General features: G+C 37.2%; 1 protein-coding gene across 8 annotated transcripts in view; it reads left to right on the top strand.

Moving 5' to 3' along the window:
- Positions 1-19,618, top strand: part of TANC2 (tetratricopeptide repeat, ankyrin repeat and coiled-coil containing 2) — a 361,655-nt gene that overhangs the window by 73,641 nt on the left and 268,396 nt on the right. The window lies entirely within an intron of this gene.

The raw sequence follows: 19,618 nt of genomic DNA, 5'->3' as shown, positions 1-19,618 counted from the left end.
GGTTTTTCTTTCTCAAGATTGCTTTGGCTATTCGGGATCTTTTGTGTTTCCATACAAATTGTGAATTTTTTTGTTGTAGTTCTGTGAAAAATGCCATTGGTAGTTTGATAGGGATTGCATTGAATCTATAGATTGCTTTGGGTAGTAGAGTCATTTTCACAGTGTTGATTCTTCCAATCCAAGAACATGGTATATCTCTCCATCTATTTGTATCATCTTTAATTTCTTTCATCAGTGTCTTATAATTTTCTGCATATAGGTCTTTTGTCTCCTTAGGTAGGTTTATTCCTAGGTATTTTATTCTTTTTGTTGCAATGTAAATGGGAGTGTTTCCTTAATTTCACGTTCAGATTTTTCATCATTAGTGTATAGGAATGCAAGAGATTTCTGTGCATTAATTTTGTATCCTGCTACTTTACCACATTCATTGATTAGCTCTAGTAGTTTTCTGGTAGCATCTTTAGGATTCTCTATGTATAGTATCATGTCATCTGCAAACAGTGACAGCTTTACTTCTTCTTTTTCGATTTGGATTCCTTTTATTTCTTTTTCTTCTCTGATTGCTGTGGCTAAAACTTCCAAAACTATGTTGAATAATAGTGGTGAGAGAGGGCAACCTTGTCTTGTTCCTGATCTTAGTGGAAATGGTTTCAGTTTTTACCATTGAGGACGATGTTGGCTGTGGGTTTGTCACATATGGCCTTTATTATGTTGAGGAAAGTTCCCTCTATGCCTACTTTCTGGAGGGTTTTTATCATAAACCGGTGTTGAATTTTGTCGAAAGCTTTCTCTGCATCTATTGAGATGATCATATGGTTTTCCTCCTTCAATTTGTTAATATGGTGTATCACATTGATTGATTTGCGTATATTGAAGAATCCTTGCATTCCTGCGATAAACCCCACTTGATCATGGTGTATGATCCTTTTAATGTGGTGTTGGATTCTGTTTGCTAGTATTTTGTTGAGGATTTTTGCATCTATGTTCATCAGTGATATTGGCCTGTAGTGTTCTTTCTGTGTGACATCTTTGTCTGATTTTGGTATCAGGGTGATGGTGGCCTTGTAGAACGAGTTTGGGAGTGTTCCTCCCTCTGCTATATTTTGGAAGAGTTTGAGAAGTATAGGTGTTAGCTCTTCTCTAAATGCTTGATAGAATTCACCTGTGAAGCCATCTGGTCCTGGGCTTTTGTTTGTTGGAAGATTTTTAATCACAGTTTCAATTTCACTGCTTGTGATTGGTCTGTTTCTATTTTCTATTTCTCCTGGTTCAGTCTTGGAAGGTTGTGCATTTCTAAGAATTTGTCCATTTCTTCCATGTTGTCCATTTTATTGGCATAGAGTTGCTTGTAGTAATCTCTCATGATCCTTGGTATTTCTGCAGTGTCAGTTGTTACTTCTCCTTTTTCATTTGTAATTCTATTTATTTGAGTCTTCTCCCTTTTTTTCTTGCTGAGTCTGGCTAATGGTTTATCAATTTTGTTTTTCTTCTCAAAGAACCAGCTTTTAGTTTATTGATCTTTGCTATCATTTCCTTCATTTCTTTTTCATTTATTTCTGATCTGATCTTTATGATTTCTTTCCTCCTGCTAACTTTGGGGATTTTTTTTTTTCTTCGTTCTCTAATTGCTTTAGGTGTAAGGTTAGGTTGTTTATTTGAGATGTTTCTTATTTCTTGTGGTAGGAATATATTGCTGTAAACTTACCTCTTAGAACTGCTTTTGCTGCATGCCATCGATTTTGGGTCGTCGTGTTTTCATTGTCATTTTTTTCTAGGTATATTTTGATTTCCTCTTTGATTTCTTCAGTGATCTCTTGGTTATTAAGTAGTGTATTGTTTAGCCTCCATGTGTTTGTATTTTTTACAGTTTTTTTCCTGTAATTGATATCTAGTCTCGTAGCGTTGTGGTCGGAAAAGATACTTGATACAATTTCAGTTTTCTTAAATTTACCAAGGCTTGATTTGTGACCCAAGATATGATCTATCCTGGAGAATGTTCCATGAGCACTTGAGAAGAATGTGTATTCTGTTGTTTTTGGATGGAATGTCCTATAAATATCAATTAATTCCATCTTGTTCAACGTATCATTTAAAGCTTGTGTTTCCTTATTTATTTTCATTTTGGATGATCTGTCCATTGGTGAAAGTGGGGTGTTAAAGTCCCCTACTATGATTGTGTTACTGTCGATTTCCCCTTTTATGGCTGTTAGTATTTGCCTTATGTATTGAGGTGTTCCTATGTTGGGTGCATAAATTTTTACAGTAGTTATATCTTCTTCTTGGATTGATCCCTTGATCATTATGTAGTGTCTTTCTTTGTCTCTTGTAATAGTCTTTATTTTAAAGTCTGTTTTGTCTGATATGAGAATTGCTACTCCACCTTCCTTTTGATTTCCATTTGCATGGAATATCTTTTTCCATCCCCTCACTTTCAGTCTGTATGTGTCCCTAGGTCTGAAGTGGGTCTCTTGTAGACAGCATATATACGGGTCTTGTTTTTGTATCCATTCAGCCAGTCTGTGTCTTTTGGTTGGAGCATTTAATCCATTTACATTTAAGGTAATTACTGATATGTATGGTCCTATTACCATTTTCTTAATTGTTTTGGGTTTGTTTTTGTAGGTCTTTTCCTTCTCTTGTGTTTCCTGCCTAGAGAAGTTCCTTTAGCATTTGTTGTAAAGCTCGTTTGGTGGTGCTGAATTCTCTTAGCTTTTGCTTGTCTGTAAAGGTTTTAATTTTTCCATCAAATCTGAATGAGATTCTTTCTGGGTAGAGTAATCTTGGTTGTAGGTTTTTCCCTTTCATCACTTTAAATATGTCCTGCCACTCCCTTCTGGCTTGCAGAGTTTCTGCTGAAAGATCAGCTGTTAACCTTACGGGGATTCCCTTGTGTGTTATTTGTTGTTTTTCCCTTGCTCCTTTTAATATTTTTTCTTTGTATTTAATTTTTGATAGCTTGATTAATATGTGTCTTGGCGTGTTTCTCCTTGGATTTATCCTGTATGGGACTCTCTGTGCTTCCTGGACTTGATTAACTATTTCCTTTCCCATATTAGGGAAATTTTCAACTATAATCTCTTCAAATATTTTCTCAGTCCCTTTCTTTTTCTCTTCTTCTTCTGGGACTCCTTTAATTCGACTGTTGGTGCGTTTAATGTTGTCCCAGAGGTCTCTGAGACTGTCCTCAATTCTTTTCATTTTTTTTCCTTTATTCTGCTCTGCAGTAGTTACGTCCACTATTTTATCTTCCAGATCACTTATCCGTTCTTCTGCCTCAGTTATTCTACTGTTGATCTCTTCTAGAGAATTTTTAATTTCATTTATTGTGTTGTTCATCACTGTTTGTTTGCTCTTTAGTTCTTCTAGGTCCTTGTTAAACGTTTCTTGTATTTTCTCCATTCTATTTCCAAGCTTTTGGATCATCTTTACTATCATTATTCTGAATTCTTTTTCAGGTAGACTGCCTATTTCCTCTTCATTTGTTAGGTCTGGTGGGTTTTTGCTTTGCTCCTTCATCTGCTGTGTGTTTCTCTGTCTTCTCATTTTGCTTAACTTACTGTGTTTGGGGTCTCCTTTTCACAGGCTGCAGGTTCGTAGTTCCTATTGTTTTTGGTGTCTGTCCCCAGTGGCTAAGGTTGGTTCAGTGGGTTGTGTAGGCTTCCTGGTGGAGAGGACTAGTGCCTGTGTTCTGGTGGATGAGGCTGGATCTTGTCTTTCTGGTGGGCAGGTCCATGTTTGGTGGCATGTTTTGGGGTGTCTGTTGCCTTATTACGATTTTAGGCAGCCTCTGTGCTAATGGATGGAGTTGTGTTCCTGTCTTGCTAGTTGTTTGGCATAGGGTGTCCAGCACTGAGCTTGCTGGGTCGTTGAGTGAAGCTGGGTCTTGGTGTTGAGATGGAGATCTCTGGGAGCTTTTTGCCGTTTGATATTACGTGGAGCTGGGAGGTCTCTGTGGACCAGTGTCCTGAACTTGGTTCTCCCACCTCAGAGGCACAGCCCTGACGCCTGGCTGAAGCACCAAGAGCGTTTCATCCGCATGGCTCAGAATAAAAGGGAGAAAAAATAGGAAGAAAGAAGATAAAATAAAATAAAATAAAGTAAAATAAAATAAAATGAAGTTATTAAAATAAAAAATAAAAAATAATTATTGAGAAAAAATTTTTAAAAAGTGAACAAAACAAAACAGAACAAAACAAAAAACGGACAGACAGAACCCTAAGACAAATGATAAAAGCAAAGCTATACAGACAAAATCACAGACGCATACACATACACACTCACAAAAAGAGAAAAAGGGAAAAAAATATAGATATCTTTGCTCCCAAAGTCCACCTCCTCAATTTGGGATGATTTGTTGTCTATTCAGGTATTCCACAGATACAGGGTACATCAAGTTGATTGTGGAGCTTTAATCCGCTGCTCCTGAGGCTGCTGGGAGAAATTTCCCTTTCTCTTCTTTGTTCGCACAGCTCCCGGGGTTCAGCTTTGGATCTGGACCCGCCTCTGCGTGTAGGTTGCCGGAGGGCGTCTGTTCTTCGCTCAGACAGGACAGGGTTAAAGGAGCAGCTGATTTGGGGGCTCTGGCTCACTCAGGCCGGGGGGAGGGAGGGGTACGGAGTGTGGGGCGAGCCTGTGGCGGCAGAGGCCGGCGTGACGTTGCAACAGCCTGCGGCGTGCCATGTGTTCTCCCGGGGAAGTTGTCCCTGGATCACGGGATCCTGGCAATGGCGGGCTGCACAGGCTCCCGGGAGGGGAGGTGTGGAGAGTGAGCTGTGCTTGCACACAGGCTCCTTGGTGGCTGCAGCAGCAGCCTTAGCGTCTCATTCCCATCTGTGGGGTCCATGCTGATAGCTGCGGCTAGCGCCCATCTCTGGAGCTCTTTTAAGCGGCGCTGTTAATATCCTCTCCTCGCGCACCAGGAAACAAAGAGGCAAGAAAAACTCTCTTGCCTCTTCGGCAGCTCCATACTTTAACATTTTGATCTTGAATTTTTATTTTCATTGCCATCACTATCAAAATCAAATAATATAGTAAAGATTAGGTACTCACAAGTGCGTGGTATTGTGCTGAATACTTGAAAAAAACTTATGTATATATAAATATAAACCAGTAACAACAAAGTATTATTTACAGATATAGGATAAAAAAAGAATAATTTATTTGAAAAAAAAATTGAAGAATATTTAGATAATATATGATTTGGGGGCTTTTTAATTACTTTGGGTTTTCAGTGTCAATACATTGTTTTTTTCATTTTGCAATTTTATTTATACTGGGCTTTTACTTAAATCATCTCTAGGTGATAACCATGGCTCCCTGTATCTATAATCCCCTTGTATGCTAACACTACTTTTAAATTTATGATTCTGATTCTGTTTGCAACCCACAGATGACGAAGAGAAGTGGGTGGTACTCAGTGAGTTAGGGAATTTGTTCATAGGAAGTTCCTGCTGAGGAGTAACAGGCTGGGGTGTAGCCAGGCCTTTGTGCACTCCCCCAGTTGATTCCCTACCTGCTCCTGTAGTAGTACTGATGTTCTACACTCATCAACCGAGCTTGCATTGCAGCTGGGCTAACATGGCCATGTCAATGTCAATACATTTAAACATACTTATCAGTCAAAACAGAAAGATGCTGTGCCTTGGGGATGAAGTGGGGAAGGGGAGATTTGAGTTTTAGTCTGTCAGTAGCTATCTTTCTTTTTAGGAAGTAAGAGGAATAAATATAAAGGTTTATTTTATTGTGAACTATGTGACATAAAGTTCTCTACTACTACTGCATTTGAAACTTATCCTCATATATGAAGGCAGGAATTTTGGATGAAAACCATTTTATCCTGGCTCCACAAGTATATAGTAGTTGTTTCTTAGGTTTCTGCTCTAGATATCCTGAGAGTAGAGATCAGAAAATGAAAGAAAGCCAGTATTAGGAAAACAAAGGGAGAACTAATTAGAAATGAAGCTGGAAAAGTAGAACCTTATAGATCATGTTAAGAATTTTTATCTATTCTGATGGGAGATTGTTTAAACATTTTAAACATTAAATGGGGTAACTACTAGATTTGCGTTTCTAAATGATTACTCAGATGCTTCCTGGATAAACATTTAGAAGAGAATCAATATAGGAATGGATGCAGGTTGGATATGGAGATGGGAGGATGGATTCAAGAGACATTTAAGAAGGAAAATCAGCAGTATTTGGTAATGAATTCATTGAGATGGGGAACTCTGATAGAGAGTATCAGGTCTGAAGGGTGAGGGGAAGGTCATAATTTCATGTTTGGATATTTCGAGTTTGAAGTATATTTAAGACATTCAAATACACATTGCAAAAAACAGTTGTTATGTAGATGGAGCTTTCCAGTTTTCATGCAGATAGATGAATGAGGAACTCCCTAAATAGAATAATGGATTTTTTTTTAAATTTTTATTTATTTATTTATTTATCTTTGGCTGTGTTGGGTCTTCGCCTCTGTGCAAGGGCCTTCTCTAGTTGTGGCAAGCGGGGGCCGCTCTTCATCGTGGTGCGCGGGCCTCTCTTCGTCGCAGCCTCTCTTGTTGCGGAGCACAGGCTCCAGACGCGCAGGCTCAGTAGTTGTGGCTCACGGGCCTAGTTGCTCCGCGGCATGTGGGATCTTCCCAGACCAGGGCTCGAACCCGTGTGCCCTGCATTGGCAGGCAGACTCTCAACCACTGCGCCACCAGGGAAGCCCAGAATAATGGATTTTAAAGTAGAGCATAAATATTTGGGTTGAGAATTGAGAATCAGTACAAAACTCTTGCGAGTGACTAATTTGGTTTTCAGGGGATTAAATTATTTCATTTCTGGCTGTTCATGTTTTCCTCCACCTAGTTCTAGATCTAGAAATTGATGAGGCTCTAAATAGAGGTGAAGATCAAATCAGATTTTAAATTGACTCCTTGGTTACAGTGGCTTTTATTTTCTCCTTCCCAATCTCCCATCTTCTATTCTCTGTCTTGGTTAATGACATTATAATCAGCGCAGTGGAATTCCCAAATCAATAATTCTAAGGCATCCTTAGAATTTCTTCCTTTTACTCATTTCACTCATGCAAGTTAATTAATTCAAGAGCAATTTTTTGAGCACCTATTATGTGTCAGATACTGTTCTAGGCATGGGGGATAGAACAGTGAATACAAAATTATTTACCCTCATGGAACTTAAATTCTAGTGGAGAACATGCCAAAATTAAGATAAATAAGCAAAATGTAGAATACGTTAGTGATAACTACTAAGAAAAATTAAGCAGGGAAGGGAGAAAAAAGTCTATCTGTGTAAATATGGTGTGTGTGTGGGGGTACAGTTTTAGATAGGGGTGGTGAGGGAAGGCATCACTGAGGGGACATTTAGGTATCTCCCTGAAGGAGATGAAGCAACAAGCCATACTGATATCTGAGAGAAAAGTATTCCAGGCAGAGGTCTTGATATGGGTATATTCTTGGAGTGTTTAAAGCACGGTGAGGGGAACCAGTATGCTTCCAGAAGCAAGAGAAGCCAGAGAGGCAAGAGTAGGAGGAGGTGAAGTCAGAGAGGGGCTGGGGGGCAGATCATATAACGCCTTGACCTAAGGACTTTGACTTTTACTCTTATTAAGGTGGGAAATCTTTGAAGGGTTTTCAGGAGAGGAATGTCATGGTCTGATTTGTGTTTTCACAGAACCATTCTGCTTGCTCTGTTGAGACTAGATTGAAGCCAGGCTGGGGCAGAAGCTGAGAAACCAGGTTGTAGATGAAGGTGGCTTGGACCAGTAGCAAAGGGTGAGAGATAGTTTTGATATGTTATGAATGTATGGCTGACAGGATTTACTGTTGGTTTGTCTGTGCAGTGTGAGAGGAAAAGACGGGTTAAGGATGACTCCAAGGTTTTAGGCTTGAGCAACTGAAAGAGTGGAGTTGCTGTTTACAGAGATGAAGAAGATTGTGAGAGGAGCAGGTTTATGGAGGAATATTAAGACATTAAATCTTGAGATGTTTATTTGATATTCAAAGTAGAGATGTAGGGTAGGTAACTCCATAAATATGGAGTTAGTCCATGGATGAGGTCCAGATAGAGATATAAATTTGGAAATCATCAGCATATAGATGAAACATAAAACCCTGGATCTGTTTGAGATAACCAAGGGAATGTACACAGCAAAGAGTACAGATTAGAAAAATGAGCCCTGGGGCAGTACAACATTTAGAGATGGGGGAGATGAAAAAGAATAAGTCAGGGAGACTGAGAAGGAGGAGCCACAGAGGTAGGAAAGTGTGGTGTGTTGGAAGTTAAGTGAAGACAAAGCTTCAGGGAAAAAAGAATGATTAACTGCATCAAATGTTGTTGAGAAGTCAAAAAATAAGAAAACTGAGAAATGACCATTGGATTTAGCAATGGACTTTATAAGAGATCCTGGTAAGTGTGAATTTTCTGGAGTGGTGTGGGCAAATGCCTGATGGGAGTGGATTCAAGGAAGAAAAGGGTAAGAAGATTGATGATAGTGATTAGAAACAACTCTTTTAACCGGCTACAAAGTCTTTGTACTTCTAAGTCCCAAATAGTCCATGAACCTACCTTTTCCTCTTTATTCTTAATGTTAATGCATTTGCTCAGGCTTTCCTTTCCTGTGGACTTACTGCAGCGATCTCTTTGCCTTTAGCCTGTGACCCCATAGAGCCAACTTATATACACATGCCAAGTTTATCTTCTCAGAACACTAGTCAGATCATGCTCCTCCCCTGCTTAACGTCCTTCATTTTCTTCCCCACACTTAACAGGATAAAGGTCAAACTGATCATCATGATTATGCCGTTTGTGATTTTGCCTCTGCCAACTTTTCTACTTTTATATTCTGCCTCTTCCCCATACTTTTCTGTTCTCTAGCCATACCAAACTCTTTGAATTTCCCTAAATGCACTATGTTCTTTTACTCCTGTCTGTCTTTGCAAATAAAATATGGTACTGTTTCTGAACATCCCTTCTCATACTTTAGAAGCTGTGGCTTCCCTGAGACCCAGGTTAATAGGAAGAAGCAGAGGCTTATTCTAGTTTTTAGAATCTTAGGAAACTTTACATTTAGGTGAAATCATCATCTCAGTAATGTAACTTATCAAGCCCAGTACAGAGATGTACATTCAGACTAGTTAACTGTAGGTTAAACTCTTCTCCACTTTACTATCCCAGTTTAATCTACAACCCCCTGTGCAAGTCACCAAAATAAATTATAATAAAAAATAAACAGAAGAGATCAGAGAGTGAACCTGTGAATATAATCTTTGTCCTCAATTGAGAGATGATATCCTTCTCTGCAGTTAGTATCTTTGACCTAGAGCATCTGTCTGTCATCACTGGAAAATTTCAGATGGATTCAGTTCATCACTGTACCACAGCACCACTTAATCTCTACTAACGTTTCCCAACTTTGGCTGCAATTTGTAATCATCCAGGGAGCTCTAAAGAAATATTCATGCCTGGGTCTCACTCTCAGTGATTCTTGTTTAATTGATTTGGGGGAGTGGCTTCAGCATTGAGGATTTTTCACAATCCCTGGATTCCTAAATCATTCTAATGTGCAGCCAAGATTGAGACCTATATGTATGCTCTTCAGCATCCAGTTTCAACAGATAAGAACACTAAATATAAATTAAGTAAGTATGTGTGTGTATATATACAGTTATTGTTGACATTCAGTTATATTTTTATCTATTATAAATTGCTGTGCTGGACCTTTTTTTAAAGCTTCAACTTCACAGAATGTTAAAAAAATAATAAATTGACAAAAACAAAGAAACCCCAGATTCCTTCTGGCTCTGTCATTCTGTGAATCTAAGAAGTACTTATGTGTAGAGCTATCTATCTTACTAGGAAACTCCATGTGGAGAAAACTGTTACATCAAGCTCAAGAATTTAAGTGAGCTATACTGAGTACCCAGTTTGAGGGGAAGAAGTTTGAAATCAGAGATTATTTCAAATTCACCTTGGAATTTTTTCATCTTTTTTTTTATATCCTACAACCATATTGTTAGAGCTCCTTAACATGTCATGGTATGTTTGTATATAGATGTGAATAAACTATATTCCCTTTTGCAAGGAGGTGACCTAGAATGGTGGAGAAGAGAACAGGCCTTAGAATCAGGCCATTTCAGATCCTGGGTCCTGCACTTACTAACTCTACAGTTGTGACCATTTTTGCTTAAAGTCTCGACTCCTGTTTCCTGATCTAGTAAAAAGAAAACTAATATTTATCTCATAAGGGTTTTTTTTGTTTTTTGTTTTTCTTTTAATTTTTGGCTGCATTGGGTCTTCGTTGCTGCATGCGGGCTTTCTCTAGTTGCGGCGAATGGGGTCTACTCTTTGTTGCAGTGAGTGGGCTTCACGTTGTGGTGGCTTCTCTTGTTGCGGAGCACGGGCTCTAGGTGCATGGGCTTCAGTAGTTGTGGCTCGCGGGCTCTAGAGCGCAGGCTCAGTAGTTGTAGCACATGGGCTTAGTTGCTCCACAGCATGTGGGATCTTCCCGGACCAGGGATCGAACCCCTGTCCCCTGCATTGGCAGGCGGATTCTTAACCACTGCACCACCGGGGAAGTCCCGTCTCATAAGGTTTTACTGAGAATTGAACTACATAAATTCGTAAAACATTTATCATAGTGCCTGACACATAGTAAAGACCAAGTAGGTAATGACTTTTTTCACTAATGTTGGCACACTCTAAGAAGCTTGAGCTTCACTTTTTCCTTTTCAGTTATGTAGGATATTTATTTAACTAGTTTCATGCTATTAATAGTATGTATTCTTGAAATGATATGGTGAGGATGGCAATTTGCCTGTGTCTTCCTCCCCGAAACCTATAATCTCAGTCTAATTCCAATCTAATCATGAGAAAAACATTAAACAAACCCAGCTGAGGGACATTCTACAAAATTCCTGACCAGTACTCCTCAAAACTGTCAAGGTCACCCAAAACAAGGAAAGTCTGATAAACTGTTATAGTCTGAGGAGACTTAGGAGACAGGATGACTAAATGTAATATAGTATCATGGAATGGAAAAAACAGTAGATAAAAACTGAGGAAATCTAAATAAGTATGGACTTTAGTTAATAATAATGTCAATATTGATTGATTAGTTTGGACAAATGACTAGACTAATCTAAGATGGGAAGCCAGGTTTAGGGTTTATAAGATCTCCCTGTACTGTCTTAGCAACTTTTCTGTAAATCTAAAACTATTCTAAGATAAAAAGTTTACTTTTAAAAAAAGCAAAAAATATATAATTGTAGACACCTTTATTTTTAACAGAGTTACTCTATTAATTTAACTCAGTGTTAGGCTTGATATTTTGTATATTCATTGTGCACCTTGAAAGCACAGTAATCAACTTTTAAACTACTGACATTATTACTGGTGATTGCTCCATTTACAATTAGCAAGTCTACCTTGTTTCCCTGTTATTAGTCATCATCATTGATGCATTAGCTACATCATGAGAATCAAAACATTCTGTGTTTAGCAGAACTTTTCTTGAGCTACAGATCAGACTTTTTAGGACATTTTGGATGCCTTAGGCAAATATAAATTACTAACTCATCATAGAGAAGTTATTATTTTTTAAATTTAGAGTATACAAGCTAGGTCTATGAAAACCTGTGAACTTGGCAGTTTTATATTCTGGCAAACTTTGAAAATATTTTATAGTATACTTTTGAAAAGTGTTAGCTGTAGTACTTATGGCATGTTAATCAGTATATTTTATTTGGTGTAGAATGCTTCCTTTTCTCTTTAAAGAAACGCTGTATATGTTTTCTTAAGAACTAAATAAACTTTTAGGTGGGTCTGGGCTTCCCTATGAAAATTTTTATTGATAAATAAAGATCATGGAGATAGATGTGGAGGATAAGGTCATAGTGCTTTTGAATGATGCCGCTCATCTTTTCTTTTCATAGAAATAGTTTGGATAAGAAAAGAGAAACACTGAACTCCTAAAACTGTATCTCAAACCATATCAATACCACTTTTTGGTTTTTTCCTTGAACTTAATTTGATGAATACATTAATTTTAGAGCTGGCCCTTGACAAAATTAATTCAACTGTTGTTTTTTCTTTTCAAGGAATACCTTTTAACTCCCAAGTTGGCACTGAAAATACCAATATGAAAAAGGCTTTCAAAGGCACATTTTGAACATTTTACAGTCCAGAGATAGTCATATAAATAATTATTATACAGTGTGGCAGTGCTATAAAACAGATATGTATAATGTGCTTTGGAAGCACAGAAGAGGGAACGTTTAATCCTTTCTGATAGGCCTCCAGAAAGTCTTTACAGAGAAGATTGGAAATGACATTTAAGCCATCTTTTGGTGAATGGATGTTGTTGATCATGATGATGATAGATAAAAGAGTACAGTTATCATTTAATAAGTGTTTACTTAGTGCCAGATGGCATGCTGTGTTTTATATTACTACATTTGTTTCTCACCACAACTCAATAGGGTATTACTGTATCAATTTCACAGAAGTATGTAGATGAGTGATCATGACTGTGTTCTAATAAAACTTTATTTATGGGCACTAAAATTTCAATTTTATACCATTTTTATTTGTCACAGAATATTATTTTTTTAACTGTTTTTCAGTTATTTAAAAATGTAAAAACCATTCTTAGCTCACTGGCTGTCCAAAAAAAGGCGGCAGGGTAGATTTGGCTTATGGACTAGTTTACTGACCTCTGGTTTATATGATGAAGGGGATTTATTGGATTATATAACTGTAGTCCAGAGATAGGGTACTTTTCTTCAGTAATTCAGTGTCAACAAGGATCTTAGTGTCTTCTGTGTCTCTACTGTAACTTTCATAGTGTTAGCTTTATCCCGTAGTTTATTCCCCTTGTGTTTACAAGATGGCAGTCAGTATATCCAGGGTCTCCATGGGTTATCTTCCATGTCTAGGGAGAGACAAGACCTTTTTCAGAAGCTCTTTCTAATCTCTCTTGAACTTAATCCCATCAGGTTTTACCCCTACCACTCCACAGGGACCATACTAAGTCATCTACACTGACAAATTCAGTGATCAGTTCTCACTCTTCATATTACTTGACCTGTCAACATCTGATCTTTTCCCTTCCATGAAACTCTTTACTTGACTTCTGTTCTCTTCTAGTTTTGTTCCTGTTCTCTGGCCACTGCTTCTTATTGTCTGCTGGTCTCTCCTCATACCTGCAGCCTCTACATGTTGAATTCAGCCCCAAGGCTTAGACCTCTGACCTCTTTTCTCTCTCTCTGTCTCTCTCCTATCTATACTCCCTTCCTTGGGAATGTCATACACTTTATTTATTTATTTATTTAATAGTCAGGCTATAGTTTATTACAGCAAAGGGATAAAAAGCAGGATCAATAAAGGAAAAAGGTACATCAGGCAGAAGCTGGAGGATACCAGGTATAAGCTTCCAAGAGTCCTCTCCCAGTGGAGTCACACAGGACATACTAAATCCCCCAGCAATGAACTGGAGAAACACATGCAAAATGTTTTCTGCCAGGGAAGTTTGCTTGAGCCTAAAAGTCCAGGGTTTTTATTGGGGTAACTGCAGTGCTGATTGCAGTTACTGAAACTTCAGACCCCCCAGAAGGAAAGCAGGTGTTCACCATAAATCACATTTTTTACACACACTGTCCACACAAGCTGGTATAATGTGGTTCAAGACCTCAAGCATGCACAGTGCCCTAACCAGTTAGTAGCATAGGGAACATTCTAAGACCTCAGTTCCTAGGAGCCAGCCAAGGCTAGTCATACAGGTAGGCCCTTCTGAGAATGTACAAGATTTGAGTAACTCAAGGCTACTGGGTTAATTCTTTACTTCACAGATAGGTATCAAATTATCGTGAATTTAATGTACTATATAAATACATATCTGATAAAGCAGTACATTATAAAATACGTACATCAAATTATTAAATTATAATTAAATGTAAATAAATATATCATAAATGTTATATGACATATCATATATATGATAAGCAGCACATTAAATGCAAGGTATTATTATTATTACAAATGAGTAATGAGGGCTAGAGCTGTCCTAGGGTGTGACTGAGCTGAGTAATAAGGGACATTTGCAAGGCAACTCCTCAGAGCAGTGAATGGGAAGCTGTGAAAAAATCCCACTGAAGAGTTTTTCTCTCTGATAGAGATAATTTTGTCACTAGAACCATTTTGTCCCTCTCCAGTTTGTGGGAATGTCATACACTTTAAATGTGATTTATGTAATGATGGCATATGTATGTGTCCATCTCTGCTTATTTGTCTAATAGGCATCTCAAACTTAGTATGTCCAAAACTGAGCTCCACATACTCTTCTCATCCCCAAGCCTATTCTCTCACAGTCTTTCCTATCTCAGTAAATTGCAGATCCATTGTTTGGGCCCCAAATAGCAGAATTACCCCTGACTTCTTTCTGTATCTTTCTCTTCTGACAGCAGATTCTCTCCACTGTTCCTTCAGAATATATCCAGAATCTGACCTCTTCTCACCATCTCTACTACTCACTTAGTCCAGGTGTTTATCCTTTTCGTGTTTTTTCAGTAGCCTCTTAATTGGTCTCTACTTCTGTCCTCTTCTGTTCACTTCAGTTCCAAACCACTGCCACCACCACCATCTTAATGATTTGTTTGTTATAGTAAAAGACAGTGGAGGGTCTGGAAATGAAGACAGATTTTTGAAACCAGACACTTTAAATTTTAGGATTGCTACTTACTAGCAGTGTGATTTTGGGAAAGTCACTTTTCTTCTCTGAATGTGTCTTACATTTAAAATGGGCATAGGGCTTCCCTGGTGGCACAGTGGTTGAGAATCCGCCTGCCAAGGCAGGGGACATGGGTTCGATCCCTGGTCTGGGAAGATCCCATATGCCGTGGAGCAACTAAGCCCGTGCGCCACAACTACTGAGGCTGTGCTCTAGAGCCCGTGAGCCACAACTACTGAGCCCACGTGCCTAGAGCCCGTGCTCCGCAACGAGAGAAGCCACCACAATGAGAAGCCCACACACTGCAACGAAGAGTAGTCCCCGCTCGCCGCAACTAGAGAAAGCCTGCGCGCAGCAACGAAGACCCAACACAGCCAAAAATAAATAAACAAAATAAATAAATTTATTTTAAAAAATGGGCATAGTACTTGTTTCATTGAATTATTAGTAGTATTAAATGAGATAATGTTGTAAAGACCTTACTGACCCCATAGCCAGCAGAGAATAGATACTGAACAAATTGTAGTTCTTTTCTCTTTTCTACACCAAACAGATGAGCTGCTTTTCATCTTTTCTGGTTATCATCGTGCTTATGTAGCCAAGGAACATCTTCTGTATGTACCTCTTCATAAGTGGACCTTGGCTGATAAATAAATCTAGCTTATGTTCCTGGTCCCTACTTTTGCATTTTCATTACATTCCATATATGTCCTCCAATTCATGTCTCCCCTTGTTGGCAGTAAGTGTATACAGTTCTTGCAGATTCATACCTGAATAGTAAAAGAGACCAGAGTTCAAACCTGAATAGTAAAACTTTATATGTATAATAGATTATATGTATATAGTTTTAATAGTTCCCACCCCTTCTATTAAGATCATATATTTATACTTCTAAAGGCGGATTGAAGACAGTCAACTTCAAAATCTTAATTCATAAAATCTAATATTTATTCTGGCACATTATTTAACTGCGAATACTAAAGATGGGCTGGGGCTACCAAATTCAAGGTCACTTAAGTTGTTTATTTTTCAACTGTAATATTTTGATCCTGGACTGAGAAGAATAATCATTTGAAGTATCTTCTACTTGCAGGAAAGAAAACATTTGTCTTGGACTTGGGCACTTTCTTATAAGCCTTTCTCTAACTTAAATTTCTTCATAGGAAAACACTAAATACGGAATATCCCTATGTGGTTGGTATTTTTTTTACTTAGACTAATTTAGTGTATTTATAACCTGAGTTGAAAGCTGTTCACACTATGAAGTAAATATTCCTGTGACATTTTCCCCTTTTAAATAATGGGACGAGGAAGTCTATTAAAGGTGTATTGTTTTATATTATTTGCTGGATTTAATTTAGCATGCTGATAAAAAACAAATGTTCTCTGATGAGAACAAATCTAGGAAACCTAAGCTCTAATTTTAAAAGCTAGCACTTAAATTGGACAGTCAGGTCTTTTCTTTTTGAATTTTGTACCTGTTACATCAGTGGGATTTCCTTTGTAAAGCTCAATAAGTATATTTGAAGAAAGTCTTTAACTCAAGCTTGATGAGTAAATTCTAACTTCACAGACACAGCCCTGTTCTCCCTTCTGCACTTCAGGGTGAGGTAATGAGTCTTATGCAAGTAACTTGACTTGCTTGATGACTGAAGGTCTTCTGTTTTGTCCATAAATGTAGTTGTATGTATTATGTGTGGGAGGTCTTATCTGTACTGAAGGAATTGTGTTTTAAGGAAAGCAAAAATATGTAAAGTACTGTACATCATTGCAGTCTTGCTGTTTTGGATAATGGAGTCATTGATTGCATAGCATACCACAAGACACTTTTAAAGAGCTTGAACTTTTTTTCTGTACCATCTTGGGTCAATGGTGAGTTTATTATTTTAAAAAAATCTTTAGCTGTTTACTTTTACCTGAGAGTTAATCTCAACTCTTATGACTGACCTCCACTGGAGTAAGACATGGTTAAGATTTCAGTCGTAGAGGAGTGATTTGCTCAAATTTACTGCAATGTATTTCTGATTTAATTTTTTAAATTCAGGCAATTAAAACATTTTAGATTATGATGATATCAAAATTGGTGACTTTTTGTCTTGCCATTGGCTGGCTGACTCAAAACTATCTTAAACCATTTCTTGTCTGTAGTTGTCCTGTAGGTTGTTTTATTGATACGCTGACATACTGCAGATCGTGCAAATTTAATGCTGTTTGAAGCCTTGTTTTTTTATTTCTTATTCTCCTTTTATTATTTAGAAAGACATCCTGGTGAGGGGAAATGTCTGTATTTTATTCATATTACTTCTTACGTACTTCAGGGGCATGTTTTGGTGTTAAAACAGAGAATGTGATGCATGTATGTAATTTTATCCATGTGGAAAATGAAAATTTAAGACAGGCCTGAATACAAGTGTTGCTCATTGTAATTTATTCCCAAGTAAAAGAGAAGAAAGAAATTTGCTTTAAAAAATTAGATGATCAGTAGGAAGGGAAATTGACTCGGACTGTATTTACATATCCCGATCCCTGATATAAGATGCCACAGATTTCTTGTATAGTTTTATCTTTTCATAAAATGAATTTTTGTTTCACAATAATTTAGGACCTCATAATACTTTATTTTTTTTCTTTACCTGTTGAGAGACCTGGATTGTTTGACATGTAGAATTTCCCACAATCAGTATTTTTGTTGATTATATACACTCAGGAACAATTCAGCATTTTCTTCTGTTCTTTGTTTTTCCTGGAAACTGACAGCTAGTTTCAGAGGTTTGACTAGACTCAGGTTTGATTGCTTTGGCAAAACTGTAGTTGTGTTCCTATCATTAGGAGGCATATAATGTCCAGTTTTTTCTCTTCTTTTATGTTACTAGCCATTGATGTTCGATGGCTGCAGAGGTATTAATTAATTGCAATTTGTGAAATGGTGATATTTTATCTTTTGTTTCCCATTTATGTGGAATAATTTTATAGAGAGAGCTCTCTTATATACTTTTTGGCTACTAGTACAGTTTATATAGGAAATGTAGGATGAATTTCTAATTCTTTCATTTCCACAGTTTTCAAGATAATGAACTGGGCCCCTCTCAACCTCAGAAGGTGACCAGTTAGTGTGGTAGCGCTGTGGTTTGTTTGTTGTTTGTTTGTTTTTTTTTTTAAATCATTATGATCTATAGTCAATTGTACATTTAGTTAGTTAGTTCTCTGGTAGAGCTAGGAAGAGATCCATGGGACAGTATTCGCTGAGTTCTTGCATGTTGATGAGCTTCTTCACTGAGTCTTTTTTGACATGACCTCAATTTTACATTGTCTTTAATAGCTTCTTTACTGTTGCATATGTCAGGGTGTTCCAAGTTCATCTAGTACTTTTCCTTTGCTAAACCAGCTGGTTCTTTAAGAAGTTCTGATTTCTTTTAATGGAGAATGGCATTTGAGGATAACAGTCTGGGCCCTAGGAGTGGTTAGTACTACTTGATCAGTCAAGATGTTAGGTGTTTTAAGTGGACAGAGCTAGGACATACATGTGACTTATAAGACTGTACTGATGTTTCCAATATAGATTCAATACTAAAGAGTTTTTACTTAACTTCTTCTATAGTCTTATATCTATAGTTCCTTTCTTCCACACTGAAAATTCTGGTTCTCAAGATGATACCATTAGAGTATCCCATAATTATTCATTTGCTTTATCCCGCTTTTTAAATACAGTGGTCTCACAACATTACAATTACCAGTTTTGATTTCTGAAATCAGTTACTTTTTGTTTATTCTTTCTTCGTTTGCTTTGGCTGTACTGTATCTTCATTGTCAGATCTTATAGCCATTACATATTATAATCTCTCCATTTAAAACTCTTAGTCTTTTTTTTTTCGAACTTGTATTTTTTTTATACAGCAGATTCTTGTTAGTTAACTATTTTATACGTATTAGTGTATATATGTCAATCCCAATATCCCAATTCATCCCCCCTGCCCCCGCTTTCCCCCCTTGGTGTCCATACATTTGTTCTCTACATCTCATTTAGTCTTAATTCTACAGTCAGTTGTATATGTAATGCTCACCACCAGTCCTTATTTAATGTCTCTCTAGTCACTTTGGTTGCCTAAAGGTAGTTTTCTGGTAGAGCTAGGAAGAGGCCCATGGGAACAATATTCCTTGAGTTCTTGCATGTTAGTAATAGTTTTTCTTTACTCTTTATACTTAAAGGTAAGTTTTACTGGTTGTAAAGCCTTTGGTTCAAATTTTCTTTCCTTGTGTGTTTTAAATATATTATTCCATTTTCTTCTGTTGTTTTCCCTTATTAATCATGTGATGTATTTGCCTAAATGCCCAAAGGATTTTTTTCCCCTTTTCTTTAAAGTCCAGTAGTTTTAGTAGAAAATGTCTTGGTACATTGATCTAAGTTGATTAAGTAGGACACAAGGTGCTCTTGAAATATGTAGTTTCAAATATAGATGTATATATATGTGTGTGCACATATAAATGTATTTATACACATATATAACTATATATATTACACACACATAGCTACTTTTTTTTCCTCTGGAAAGCTTTCTTGAATTATAGTTTTTCAGTATTTGTTCTATTCTCTCACTTTGGTTTTCTTCTTCAGGGACTCCTATGTTTATCCTTATGCTGGATCTTCTTTGCCTATCTCCAGTATTTATCACCTTCTTGCAGATCCTTTTTAATCTATTTCTTCTTTTTAAAAATTTTGTTAAAGATTTTCTTCCATCTTACCTTCTATTTCTTTTAAGATCTTTTGTGTTTGTTTGCTCTTGTATTTCTTATAGTTTAGTCTTCATTACTGAAATGATTTTTGTTTGTTTTCTCATTATTTCTTGGTTTCTCCCTCCTCATTTCTGAGTTTTTCTGATTCTGATTTATATT

Source organism: Balaenoptera musculus, chromosome 20 (genome assembly GCF_009873245.2).
Source record: "Balaenoptera musculus isolate JJ_BM4_2016_0621 chromosome 20, mBalMus1.pri.v3, whole genome shotgun sequence".
In the NCBI taxonomy this organism is placed as follows: domain Eukaryota; kingdom Metazoa; phylum Chordata; class Mammalia; order Artiodactyla; family Balaenopteridae; genus Balaenoptera; species Balaenoptera musculus.
Note: the sequence above shows the minus strand (reverse complement) of the source record. Positions and strands in the feature narration are given on the sequence as shown.